General features: G+C 40.3%; 1 long non-coding RNA gene across 2 annotated transcripts in view; it reads left to right on the top strand.

Annotated features, from left to right (window-relative positions):
• Positions 1 to 2,861, top strand: part of LOC142466054 (uncharacterized) — a 71,407-nt gene extending 68,546 nt beyond the window's left edge. For both annotated transcript variants that reach the window (XR_012788042.1, XR_012788043.1), the window contains one exon: positions 1,398 to 2,861. This is a non-coding gene — a long non-coding RNA (uncharacterized LOC142466054). The remainder of the gene's footprint in view (positions 1 to 1,397) is intronic.
• Positions 2,862 to 14,219: the final 11,358 nt, after the last annotated feature.

The following is a 14,219-nucleotide window of genomic DNA, read 5'->3' as shown; positions in this document are numbered from 1 at the left end:
CTAACAGTAGTTTCTATTCTCTGGGCTGCTCTCTTATGCCTTAACTATAGCCTGCTGTGGAAACCTGATTATGCTGAATCCATACATTTCTATGGATTTCATCGGTCTAATTAATGCTTTACTCTGGTCCATGGACCTTGAATGGCCCCTGTACTATCATTTTGATGAGCTCCAGTGGTGGAATGTAGGGACATTGCTAGCACCTTAACTCTTTCAGTGCTGCAGGTGCATTTAAAAGGTCCAAGGCTCTCCCAGTCCTGACTGAACTTGTTAACAACTCCAGCCCTCAAAGGCCAGCAGCAGGTCAGGTTTTCAGGATATCCCTGCGTTCGGCTGAGCCACTGATTGAGCCACCTGTGCTGAAGCAGGGATATTTTGAAAACCTGACCTGTTGGCGGCCCTTGAGAACTGGAGTTGCCCACCCATGTGTTAATGCAAGATGTGTGTTAGACATGCTGTGTTTTATACGATAGAAATGACATATGGGTGCTTGAAATCATATGAAATACCCATGGTAAATAATAATAATAAAAAACATTTACATTAAAATACAACTGGAATATAAAATAGTGATTAGTCTCTTCAAACAGGAGCACTAGCAGCATGTGGAACAAATATGTAACACATTCCCTAAAATAGAGAGATTACATGTTCCCCAAATCCGTTCCTCCGGGCTGTATTTGGTATGGGAACTTGATTTTCCCAAACATCCAACAAACGATTTCTGTGTGTGTTGCAATTCAATTTTTCTCTGTTTCTCCCTCTCACTTTTTTTTATGTACAGCTAAATTGGGTACATTGTTTGTTATTGTCTAATAGAAATGCTATCACTACTTGCAGTTGCTTATCAACAATGATGCCCCAATCAATTTCATAATAATACTACAATTGTACATTGGTTCACATGCTCACTCTTATGTGATGTCTACACATGTGTAATGAGAAAGACAGAAAAACAGTCTGTTAAGGCACCCGGTGCTCAACTTCAGTCCTCAAGCCGCCCCCCAAACAGGTCAGGTTTTCAGGATATCTCTGCTTCAGCACAGGTGGCTCGATCAGAGGCTCAGTGGGAGACTGGGCCTCTGATTGAGCCGCCTGTGCTGAAGTAGGGACTGATTGAGCCACTTGTGCTGAAGCAGGGATATCCTGAAAACCTGACCTGTTGAGGGGGAATTGAGGATTGGAGTTTGAACACCCCTGTGTTAGGGCAATAATAGAATGTATCTATTTATGTATGATCCTGTTTTCGTGGTTATCCGGTGTACTACCTGTGTCGCCACCTTGTACATTTACCCCTTACACTCCTGTGTTTTCAGCATCCTAAACCTTGGGTTGAACAGATGCATATAAAATGTTTAAAATAAGAAAGTAATTGCATTTTTTTCTCACCTTTCCAGACACCTGTAACTGTGAAGACAGAACAGATAGAAGATATAAAGCTTCTATCACACAAATGTATGTCTGCAAATGCTCATCTGCTCCCCTCATGCTACAACAGAGTGATGAAACAAGACCCTCTGCTCTAACTCTCTGCACCATCAGATATAGTGAAGTAATAGAAAACCAAATTGCATAAATGTGTTTTTATCTCAGGGACCAAGTAGCTCACCCCCCCCCCCTTTCTTATACCTTTAAGTGCACTAAAGCTTTACAATTCCAAGATATATAACCAAATGATGACATTGGAAGTTGCTGCTTGTTATGCTAATTTTCTGAATCTCAGGGAAAGTATATACTTTGGCTCATTTTTATGGCTGTTGAAAACGCTTTGGGAAATTACGGGCATTAGAGACCTTGCTATGAGCTGGCATAGTCAATGGGCTATTTATCAGTGGAATGGAGAACATGATATATTTGATATAGTAAACAAAGTGACACTTAAGAGATGGCATGGTTTTAATTTTCAAACTAAATTGCCCAAATGATAACATAGCTGTCCAAGAAGCGGAGATAGAAGGAACAATTTAACGTGTGATCACTCAATAACAGCTTGAACCACAATACTGTCATGGTACACTTGTATAGTGCAATCAAGATGATATTATGATATGGTATATACTTATATGCCCTTACAACAAAATGTATGGAACCCCAACTAAAGTTAATTTTATAATTGGGGTTCTATTTTTATTTTTTTAACCTGGAAGAGTTTGTGGCTGTATGGGACCAATTGGCAGAAAAGCGCTATACAAATAAAATTATTATTATTATTATTATTATTATTTAGCTTTGTTGTCATCGATGACCTGAAATAATTATATTTATTTTTCCTTTATTATATGTGGTTTGACTTTTGTTATTCGTGAAGCACTTAGCGCATTGCATTTTATTTGGACTTCAAATAAATTGATGTTGACTTTTGATGATTTGGGGGAGGGAGGGGGGGGTATGTTGGGAAAATGAAATGGCACAGAACTGCTTGTTTCATTTGTTTAACCCCTCACACTGAGAATGGGGGGTAGAAGATACCAGATGAAGGACGCTTGTAATGTATCAACTATTGGTCTAATATAAGGTATCATCAAACGCAAGAAATAATTCAGGGGAGTTCTGATTTAAGATAATCATTGAGAGTGGTAGATTTGATGCAGATTGTATTAGGTTAGGAGTTGGACTCGTTTTCAGGTGCACCGAGAACATTGAAGAGATTAGGATCATCAAAACCCAAGTACAAAGCCTCTGACATTGAGCCTGACCTACAGAAAATAAGAACACAAGGTGTTTATAAGGATGGAATTCAAGAAACCACTCTTGGGAGCACAGACTTACATTGGGTACAAAGCACTGTCCCATGTCTCATCATCACTTATATGTTAAAGAGCCAATCCGAACATCTTAATAAAAAATACTAATTGTTTTAATATATGCAACATTTGATTACCTTTATTGAAAACTAATTACCTAAGCTGCCAATCAATGTATTCTCCCTGATCAGATAAATCCTGTTTCCCAGGGTTCACTAAATGGCTGCATTTCAGTTTCAAATCAATCCTTCAGTCAGTGTAACTCAGCAGCTACAATGTACCCATATATTACTAAAAAAACATTATCTATTATTACTGGTTACAGCTCAAACGGCTGGGAATATTGACAACAAATGATCACAAACAGGAAAGTGTTGCAAAAAATCTTGCACTGCCAGGAAAGTGTGTTAAATCCGGCTATAGAGATCAAAAGATCTCGCAGCATTTTACAACTAATTGAAAATGGCATTGAGTTGAATCTTAAAATAAAACATGGAGTATTATCCAATACTACATAACTGATTTATTTAAAAAAACACACATGTTGGATATTGCTTGGATTTCTCCTTTAATAGAAACTACAGAAACATTCTCTCACTTCTGTCCACAAGTGATACAAATTAATGTATTGCATTTGCATCAAGGACACAGAACACACGAAGGTTACAGCAGACCACGTGGACTGCAAATTCTGCTTTTACAGGCATTTCGGAAAGTTGAAAACTGTATATGAAGTTCTAGCAATATTAAAGCAAAACGGTTACATTCAATTCATAATGCTCCCTCATCATTCCATCTGTAGTGGTCAGTCATCTTCTCATACAAAGTACATGCAAAGAGTTCAGTGATCACTGAAACACATGGTCACTTGTAAGCCTTGGTTGTCACAATGCAAATCTACACAACTTAAATAGAATACACATCGCATGAACATGGAGGATCAGTAAATACAACTTTTCCATAGCAGATCATGGAACTGTTGAAGCTTGTGAACCCCCCTCTTCACATACACTACACATTTATGCTTGTACTTTGTATTCTTGGCTGTTTGCTGTCTTGTGATGTTGTACAAACAGGGATAATATAAATGGTCAGATTTACACTACAAAATAAACCAGTATCATAATCTTAAATAGAAGTCTCCAGTGACAAATCTCAATTCATAGTGTTTTCGATTAAATCCCAAATTCTGCATTGGGATATAATGTAATATAAGTACTCACCCTCTCTGCTAAACTACAAGATCACTAATGCATGTACACGTAATCTTTCTGCATGCCTGTTCCCCAGTAAGGGTACCACTCTCATCTCTTCAGGGCAGGTTATCTCTTCTGCCTATATGTGTAGGTGTCTTCTGTCTGCTTCTGTATGTATCCTACCGTGCATTTGTATGTACTTAAAATTGACATGTATTATAACGTTTTGTGTACATACAATAATACCAACACATTTATGAGTGGAATACCTTGCTAAACAATGGATTGCATTTCCTCTTATTGTATATGGAAAAAAAACAATGCAGCTTTTGCTAATACTTCGAAGATCCAGAACAAATCTTCCAGACATGATGAAAAATAACAGCTCCTTTTTGCACACACATTTGAATGGAAGCAGATTGTATGATCTATTCTAGCTAGTTTTATGCTGCCTAGATTGTTATTATTTAAAACAGGTGAAATGTAACGTCTGAATGTCACTGGTTATACTGTAGGCCAGGAGTAGCCAACTCCAGTTCCCAAGGGCCACCAGCGGGTCAGGTTTTAAGGATATCCCTGCTTTGGCACAAGTGGCTCAATCAGTGACTGAGCTGCTGATTGAGTCACCTGTGCTGAAGCAGGGATTAGATGGATAGGGAAGCGTTTTCTGCTAACACCCCAATAATCAGTGTATATTATAACATATGTGCAACAAGTGGAAAGTGTTACAATGTATACATTGGCAGGCTTGTACTTAAAACAGAACATTTTAGTTCATTAGGATAACTTGTTATACAATTATGACAATTATCCCATCAGAATCCTTATTCAATTAAAGTTTGCTGTCTCTGCCTTGGTGGGTGTCTATAGAACCCGCAAAAAAAATAATCATAATTCTGGACCCGAAATGAGTAATATATCCTAGCACCTTTGTTTTTCACTCGTTGCCTTTGAATTACTGGCTGCACAATTACCTATGAAGACCCCGCCGCTATAAATGTGCAGTGGAATAAAAAAGTCGAGCTATAGGTTTGGGCAATTTGGGGACCTCAGTGCTGGCTCTATACTTAAGGGAAGTTCGCACGCTGATCAGGTAACAGCAGAACAACAGGGCTATTGGAGTGGGGTGGTTATCTCTCCTTCCTACAGATCAGAGTTCTAGCACTCCAGGCTTGTCATTGTGTCCTCATAGAAATAACATCCCCTTAAAAAATCAGAAACTCAGTCCTGGGCTAAGGTTTCACATGCACACAACATATATATATCTATATATATATCTATATATATATATATATATATATATATATATATATATATATATATATATATATGACAAAACCCTTCCACCGTACAGTGAACATAAATAAAAAAATAAAAATACCAATTGTACATTTGCATGTCTCAGACAGGGGTTGCAGTATACAAATAGACCACAAGCAGTATTTTTATTTACTATATACATATATACATACACACAAACATATTCACTCTTATAAAATGTATTGCTCACATTACCAATCTACACAAAGAAAACAAAAAAAATTCAGAATAAAATAATATACAATTCCTGTTGCACAGATGAATAGCCTACCATGATACATACCACTCATACCATGATACACTCCACTCATACCATGATACACTCCACTCATACCATGATACACTCCACTCATACCATGATACACTCCACTCATACCATGGTACACTCCACTCACCCATTCCCACTGTAATGCCAAAATCCGACATATACTAAGGGGCAAGACAATGGAACCATACTGTATGCGCCAAGGAAAAATATTCATTGCAATGATACATAGTTTGGGAATCTGTTGCCCCAGAATTGCACATGGTAATCTACATTTCTATCGCACACACACACAATTTAATTTAAACTCTTAAAATATAGGGACACCATCATGTTTATTAGTTAGAATTTGTGTGTATACACTTGTTAAAGGCTCTTAGGTTTAAAATTATTTAAAAAAAGTGCATATTTCCATTTGTCTTCTAAATATACCTCATTACAATACATTGCACCCTTTCTAACGCTGAATGGGTTAACACAGCGTGGCACCTTTGTCATGATTACAACCCATCATTAACAAAAAGACAACGTTGAAATGACAAATCAGGTTATTTTTTCTGTCAGGAGCAGGCTTAGGGTATGTGACAGCCAGGGCTTTTCATATCGATTATATGACATCACTAGTTATCTATACAGCTCCCAAAAGAAGCAGAGCAGAGAAAACTCCACTTAATAACCAATGTACAGTATCTCCAATGGCTCACTTTGTGCTGTATACCCACATCTTCACACTGGGAGCAAGTTAATGTTGAATGTTCACTTGCTCATTCTGTAGAGCGTGGGTGACAATAATAATGACAAGTGTAATATTGGAAATCATTGTTGGCATTCACTCTTTTGTACATACTAGAAACACACACGGACAATGAAGGGTTACAACTTATAATACTCCTAGTTTCAGAGACACAGGAAGTTTCTTCACATTAACACTTGCTCATGTGAATAGACTAGAATGAGTCATTGTAGTGTTGAAAGTCAGTGCAAGTTTCTTGTAACCCTCAGAAAATCAGGTTACCTCTCCATCTCTGGTACCACATAATATACTTGTGCTTCATTATGTTCAGTATAAACAACGTAATCAGTGACATCCAAATAAATATTTGTGTCAGAAAACAGATATATTTTTTATGTTCTTCCTTTTTACCAATGTATTTCAATCTACTTTCAAATCTGTATGTTTATACTAGCTCATGTATTGTAATAATAATATGTAATAATTCATACGGTTTTCTATTAGGGTCTATCACATGACTTCTCAACTTCTTTTTCCTGGCAGGCAATGTCCTTACATGGTGTTAGCTCTGGAAAACAATAAGGAATATGGAACTGTGACTCTATTGATTAATTGTCACCCTGTATTTGTCACTTTCCTCAGCTTTTCCTGAATGTTTACTCACAGGCACTTGAACTTTTCCATTGTGGTAAGGTTCAGGATCTTGGTGAGGGGTAATTATGCCCTGGATGTCTTCCCTTTAGCAATATATTAAAAAAGAAAGCGAAATAATACAGCATTAGACTACCATCACCTCAGGTGCCCTCAAGCAGTGTCTCACCCATCAATACAAGATGCTCTCAACCCTGATTCTTTGGTTCTTTTAAATGACTTAATTCTTCCTCAAATATTGCATGTGTATTTGCTGTTTTGAAAAATACTACTGAAGATATATATATATATATATATATATATATATATATATATATATATATATATATATATATATATATATATATAATCCAATGCACAGCCGGCACACCATATGCAAGTAAATAAGTTTTGGTGCTTATCCCATAAAGCAATAACAGACCATATGATACCGGTTGCAACACGACATCAAGGGACAGCATGCAGGTAAGTAAATCAAAAATGTTCTATATTTGATAGAAGACACAAAAACCGACGTTTCGGTCCCTCAGTGGGACCTTTCTCAAGGTGGTGCGCCGGTTTTTGTGTCTTCTATCAAATATAGAACATTTTTGATTTACTTACCTGCGTGCTGTCCCTTGATGTCGTGTTGCAACCGGTATCGTATGGTATATATATATATATATATATATATATATATATATATATATATATATATATATATAAATATATATATATATATATATATATATATATATATATATATATATATCAAATGGAAATATTATTGTATGTTCATTTGCATGTCTTAGACAGGTCTGCAACCCCGCCTTTCACCATTATCATCCAGCATAAAGCACTTCCACTGCAGCAAGGGATTCTGGGAAATGACATGCAAATGAGCACATATATATATATATATATATATATATATATATATATATATATATATACATGAGCACAAATGAGTGTGTATATATATATATATATATATATATATATATATATATATATATGTGTTGTATTCCTATATACAACTTTCTACAGTATATGACTGACATAGTAACATGGTACACACAGTTGTATAAAACAGGTGCAATGAATCGTCTCTTCAAAATGTTGCTAATTAATTTATTAGTCCAAAAGTTCCTGAAGTTAAAGTGACTAGTTTGTGATATGGGCTGTGGATTATGTACAGTACAGTATAAAGACATGTCTATTGGAAATTGCTCAATGTGCATTATGAGCAATGTGATAACATACACAAATAATACAGATTGCAATGCATGTATTCTATTCTTCATTCTTTATGGGTTACCAGTTGATAAGTTAGTGTTTTTGAAAGTGTCATTTTAGGACCCAAACTAGCAACAACAAGAAAGTTGAGGTTAAAATGTGTTGGAGTTTAGAGAAAGGCTGGGTAGCCATTAAATTCTTTCTTCACTGTGCACATCTTCTGGTTCTTTCTGTAACCTTTATCTTTATAGAGTACACAGGTGTGATTGACATTTTTCCAGTAAGCCAATCTGTTATTCCTGCATCATCCTGTTGGAAATAAGTGTTTAATTATAACATTCAACAAGCTTCTTTATTTTATGTTGCTTTATGAAATACCCAGTGTAAAAACAAGCACACAAACGAAATCCCAAATTAACTACTGAAATATTCTTAGAACATCCTTTCCAAAAACAGAAGTAATGTTATAATTTGCAGGATATTTCCGGGACCAGGTTTGTAGTTTATACGGTACTAGCTGAGAGACCCGGCGTTGCCCGTGAGTTAAATTTGCCGCTAGGAAAAGGTGGGGGGAGGGACAGTGGACAGGAGGAGGGATGGGGACAGTGGACCGGAGGGGACGGGGACAGTGGAAAGGAGGGGACGGGGACAGTGGACAGGAGGGGGGGTAGTGGACAGGAGGGGGGGTAGTGGACAGGAGGGGGGGGGGCAGTGGACATGAGGGGGGGGCAGTGGACATGAGGGGGGGGGGGGCGGGGGACAGTGGACAGGAGGGGGGGGACAGTGGACAGGAGGGGGGGACAGTGGACAGGAGGGGGGGGACAGTGGACAGGAGGGGGGACAGTGGACAGGAGGGGGGGACAGTGGACAGGAGGGGGGGACAGTGGACAGGAGGGGGGGGACAGTGGACAGGAGGGGGAGGAGAGTGGACAGGAGGGGGAGGAGAGTGGACAGGAGGGGGGAGAGTGAACAGGAGGGGGGTGACAGTGGACAGGAGGGGGGTGACAGTGGACAGGAGGGGGAGGAGAGTGGACAGGAGGGGGGGAGAGTGGACAGGAGGGGGGGAGAGTGGACAGGAGGGGGGGGACAGTGGACAGGAGGGGGGGGACAGTGGACAGGAGGGGGGGACAGTAGACAGGAGGGGGAGGAGAGTGGACAGGAGGGGGGAGAGTGAACAGGAGGGGGGTGACAGTGGACAGGAGGGGGGTGACAGTGGACAGGAGGGGGAGGAGAGTGGACAGGAGGGGGGGAAGAGTGGACAGGAGGGGGGGAGAGTGGACAGGAGGGGAGTGACAGTGGACAGGAGGGGGGTGACAGTGGACAGGAGGGGGGGCACACACACTGTGTCACACACACACACACACACACACACACACACACACACACACACACACACACACACACACACACACACACACACACACACACACACACACACAGTGTCACACACAGTGTCACACACACACAAAGTGTCACACACAGTGTCACACACACACATACACAGTGTCACACACACACAGTGTCACACACACACACACACGTCACCTCTCCTTCCGGCCGCCGCCATGTTACTTAGAGGTGAGTGGAGCGGGAGGGAGTGGAGCGGGAGGGAGGTGAGTGGAGCGGGAGGTGAGTGGAGCGGGAGGGAGTGGAGCATGAGGGAGGTGAGTGGAGTGGGACCTCTCCTTCCATCCGCCGCCTTGTTACTTAGTCCGCGAGGGAGGAAGGGGGTCCTTCCGTCCGCCGCCATCTTAGGTGCCGCGTGGCAGCGGCAGGCTGCCCTGCCCACTGCCTGTCCCCGTGCCTGGGAGGGAGGTGAGTGGAGCGGGAGGTGAGTGGAGCGGGAGGTGAGTGGAGTGGGAGGTGGGTGGAACGGGAGGGAGTGGAGCGGGAGGGAGGTGAGTGGAGAGGGAGGTGAGTGGAGCGGGAGGGAGGTGGAAGGATGTGAGTGAAGAGGGAGTGCAGCAGGAGGGAGGAAGGTGAGTGAAGCAGAGGTGAGTGGAGCGGAGGGGAGGCAGGGAGATGAGTGGAGCACCGGGGAGGGGGGGAGGTGAGTGTGAAGGGGGGGAGAGGACAGAGAGAGAGGTGTGGGTGTGGGTGTGTGTGTGTGTGAGTGTGGTTTTTTTGGACCTTTGGCCCGTCACTCCGCCTCAGGCTAATGAGAGGTGTGGGGGGCGGGCCAAGGGGGTGGTGTGAGTGTGTGAGGCCAATGAGAGGTGTGCAGGTGCGGGCGGGCCAAGGGACCAAAGAGATTGCCGCTAGGGACAGGGAACACAGTGAAACATACATACATACAATGCTTTCAGAAATATATAGTAGATAGTAGATTATGAACACTGATTCGTGTCAGTTTGTTCAACGTAGAACAATTTGCAGTTTAATATACATACATTTTTTTTTATTTTAACACAACTGTGATTATATATTCAAACACATCTTATCATTACCAAGTAATCAGATCTTTATACACTTAATTGTTTGAGAAATCTGCAACATATTTCTGAGCATTGCAGGTTCCCCCATTCTTGCGGTTATAGGCGGAGGTTTATTTAGGTTTATTTAAACTAATCTACCCTAACTTTAAAAATATGGTGTCATTAGAAGAAGAAAAAAAATGATAGAATGCCTAGGAATTAAGTTAAAGGAAACTTTTTGATTGTCTTTTTAACCCTCTTAAATGCAGTTATTTCCCACAAAAGTCCAGATGTAACAAAGTTAGTATATCATACTCTTAACACCTGTTCAATGATCTTGCAGATAAAAATGATCTTGGATGCCAGAAATATTGGTCAGCAAATAAGAGAATAATACCAGCATACTGTGGTCATTGGTTATGGACATTTCTACAATGTAGGATTTAACATTTTCTTCTTCTCAGTAAGGGAAGGCTGGGCTGCCATGTCACCGTGGTAACTGCCAGAAAAATGCTCCTGAAGTTTGAAGAGGTCAGTTACAGGGTCATCAACTCTGACCTCTCCCTGAGCTAGGCCTGGCAGGCTGCAATGTGCAGTTGGAGTGTAAATCCAGGCCTAGCCCTGGGAGGTGAGCCAATCCAGCTCTGATATAAATTTTTTGAGTCAGTTCATGGCTTGGACTCACCAGGTGGCCTCCAAAATCGATAGTGACCTTCTACCCCTGTCTAACAGAGGCATAGCATTCAACCTAAGAGAGGATTTAGGTAGGGCTGACAGCTTTCTGCTGGGTGTTATTAGGGACAGCGCAAACACTTTGGATAAACCAGGGCATGGGTATAAGGAGGTGTGTGTACGTTTGTGTACTTCACATATGACATTTAGAAATATGCAAGATGTTTACCTATGTTGTTGGTATTTCTAAATGATTATCATATTGGAAGAATAGGTTGGGATACCATGCCAAATGTGTACAATAATCTCTCTTTACAAAGTCAGCTTTATATAGGAACTGTGAGCACTTGTTCCTTGTATAGGAAGTGTAACACTTTTTCTTTACTATGATTTACAGCATTTTAAACAAATGCAACAAAAATATAGTGGATGTAGATCTTGTCAGTTTATTTGTAAATAAAGCTGTTTGGATACACTGCAAAGGTTTATTCTTGATATAACAGCCTCTTAGCGCCAATATTTTGATATAACTGAAGATGTATTATGGGGTTATAATTAATGCTGAAACGTGCACGTAACGAGGCACTTTAAGCTTGTCAGCAAGTGAATCACCGGGTTCCTGGGTGGCACTGTCCCTTCTCATTACTTTAACTTGACTTACTCTTCCGAGCAGAGATGCAAAGTTCAGTTGAGAAGTTTAGTTATGTGACTAATGTAACAAACTTTTCACTTGGGTTCGCGTGACAAACTATGTATATCTCCAAATATCCCTTCAACCCAGGAGCTTAACAAAGGCACAATTTAAAAGGCCCCCAAATGGGTTTCAGATTGTGGTGAACCATGAACACAAGTAACAGACGCAGTGTAACAATATTTCTTATGACACATTACATTTTGTTGTTGTCTTTTAACTCCTCCTTTGCTTCTGGGGATGATTCAGTTACATTTAATACTTTAAACCTTTTGTGTTGTTCTTTTTAATTACTTAACCCCTTCTCAGCCAGAGAGACCAGCAACGCATTGGGCAATTGTTAGCATGCTCCCTATCAGTCCTCTTATCTTACCCTGCCAATGGGTTTTTTATACACATTAATTAAAGCAAAGGAAGGTTGTTGTTGTTTTAATTGCAGGAATGAGTAAATCATTTGTTTTTAAATGGTGCGGGCCGGTGGACACCAGATATGACACACACACACACACACACACACACACACACACACACACACACACACACACACACACACACACACACACACACACACACACACACACACACACACACACACACACACACACACCTTATCTTCATCCATACATTTTAATTTGCACTGAGTCCTGTAAAATTCTAATCAGCATAGGCACCATTGGGAATATTTGCAGGGGCACTAGTTTACTGAGATAATATACATATCTTAAACTGTGAAAATACAACAACTTTTTAATGGTAGAGAAGTTAGATGGTGGAGTGATTTCCATTGCAAGTTCGATATTTGTAATAAGTGGGAGGTTTAAAAAAAATGCTGACAAATAGGAACCTAACAATTAATTACAAGTGGCCATGCACCAGATTCCAGACATCTCAGGAACAGTAGGGGTTACAGGACCGCAAACAAGTCTCTCTTTATTGGATACCAAATAAATAAGCATCCTAAAGCAAAGCTGCGTACTGTGTGTTTACTCCTGAAATGCTGCCTTCAGAGAATTTGTTTTCCCGAGTGAATATTTATCCCTAGTTTTGTGAATCTGGAATTTCGTAACCGTCATTGTGAGCAGTTTTTTTTTTTGGCACATTCACATTACTCATCAGTCTCATGCTAGTTTTGTTTGAAAAATGCTGGTGTTTGAAAAAAGGGGGTTTATCCGATCAGCAGTGTATGATGTGAGCATGCAGCACAACAAAAGGTCAGGGATAATTTCAGTAGTGCTGGCAGCAATTCATGGGGCCCCGAAATAGGCTGAACAAGGGTTCCCTAACAACTAGAACAAAAATTCTGCGCAATGTAAAACTGTTAAAGCTTTAACCTCCCTGCCTGGAAAGTGGCACTTTTAACACGTGTTCATTTTATTCTAACTTTATTCAAATCTTCCGACTCTTGTTAACAGCTTCTTACAGAAGGCGTCGGTGCATCAAAAGTGGGGCTCTTCTCTCCCTCCCCCCCCCAAAAAAACCGAATCAGATGTTTTAAAGAAAAAATCCTATGGCTTTCTATGGATTTTTTTAAAAATTGTATACTTCATTTGCATTCTGGTAGCGCCAGGATTTCTACACTTTTACTTTATTACATAGGGACTTGGGATGTATCAAGGCCAACGTGACAAATGGACACAAATGGCATCATTTTCATCTCGCGTTTTTCTGCGTCAGTTTTTTCAAGCGTTGCCCCGTGTGCGTCCATTTGCGATTTGTGGAGTGACAAGTTAGGGAGGAGTTACATGATGCACCGATTATAATGAGATGCATCGTACTGTGCGTCTCCGTGCGTCAGTTTTTTTTTTTTTAATAAATCCAATTTGCGTTAAAAAAAAAATCTGCCAGATCTCAGGTGTTGTAAACTTTTCTGGCTAACGATTTCCATCAAACACTGTCATACATTTTACACAAACGCCGTCTGAAAATGGAGCAATGCGCCAAAACAAACCTCTATACGCATTTTCCTTATGCTGATTAATCTTGCCCAGTGAGATCGCTTTGGACAAAGAAGGTTGTACAATATGTATGAGTTTTTCAGAGACTGTACAATTGCACATGGCTTGAAGGTGCATTGCTTGTTGGAGGAAAGGGTTGATATTTACCGCCGGCTCGCTGAAAAGGAATAATTAGAAGTATATGATGCAGTGGTTACATTGCCTTAAAAATACTGGTATTATACTTTCAAGAAATGATAAACTTGCTAAACATGGCTATTTAAAGCTCCCGTGTCACTGCACCAGGTGAAGTCACGGCTTCCCATTGGCCCGCAAGTGGCAGGAGCTTTGAAAATACGCCATAATGTTAACCCTAGAATGGCG

The sequence above is a fragment of the Ascaphus truei genome, chromosome 14, assembly GCF_040206685.1.
Source record: "Ascaphus truei isolate aAscTru1 chromosome 14, aAscTru1.hap1, whole genome shotgun sequence".
Classification (NCBI taxonomy): Eukaryota; Metazoa; Chordata; class Amphibia; order Anura; family Ascaphidae; genus Ascaphus; species Ascaphus truei.
This window is presented reverse-complemented; position numbering and strand designations above follow the sequence as displayed.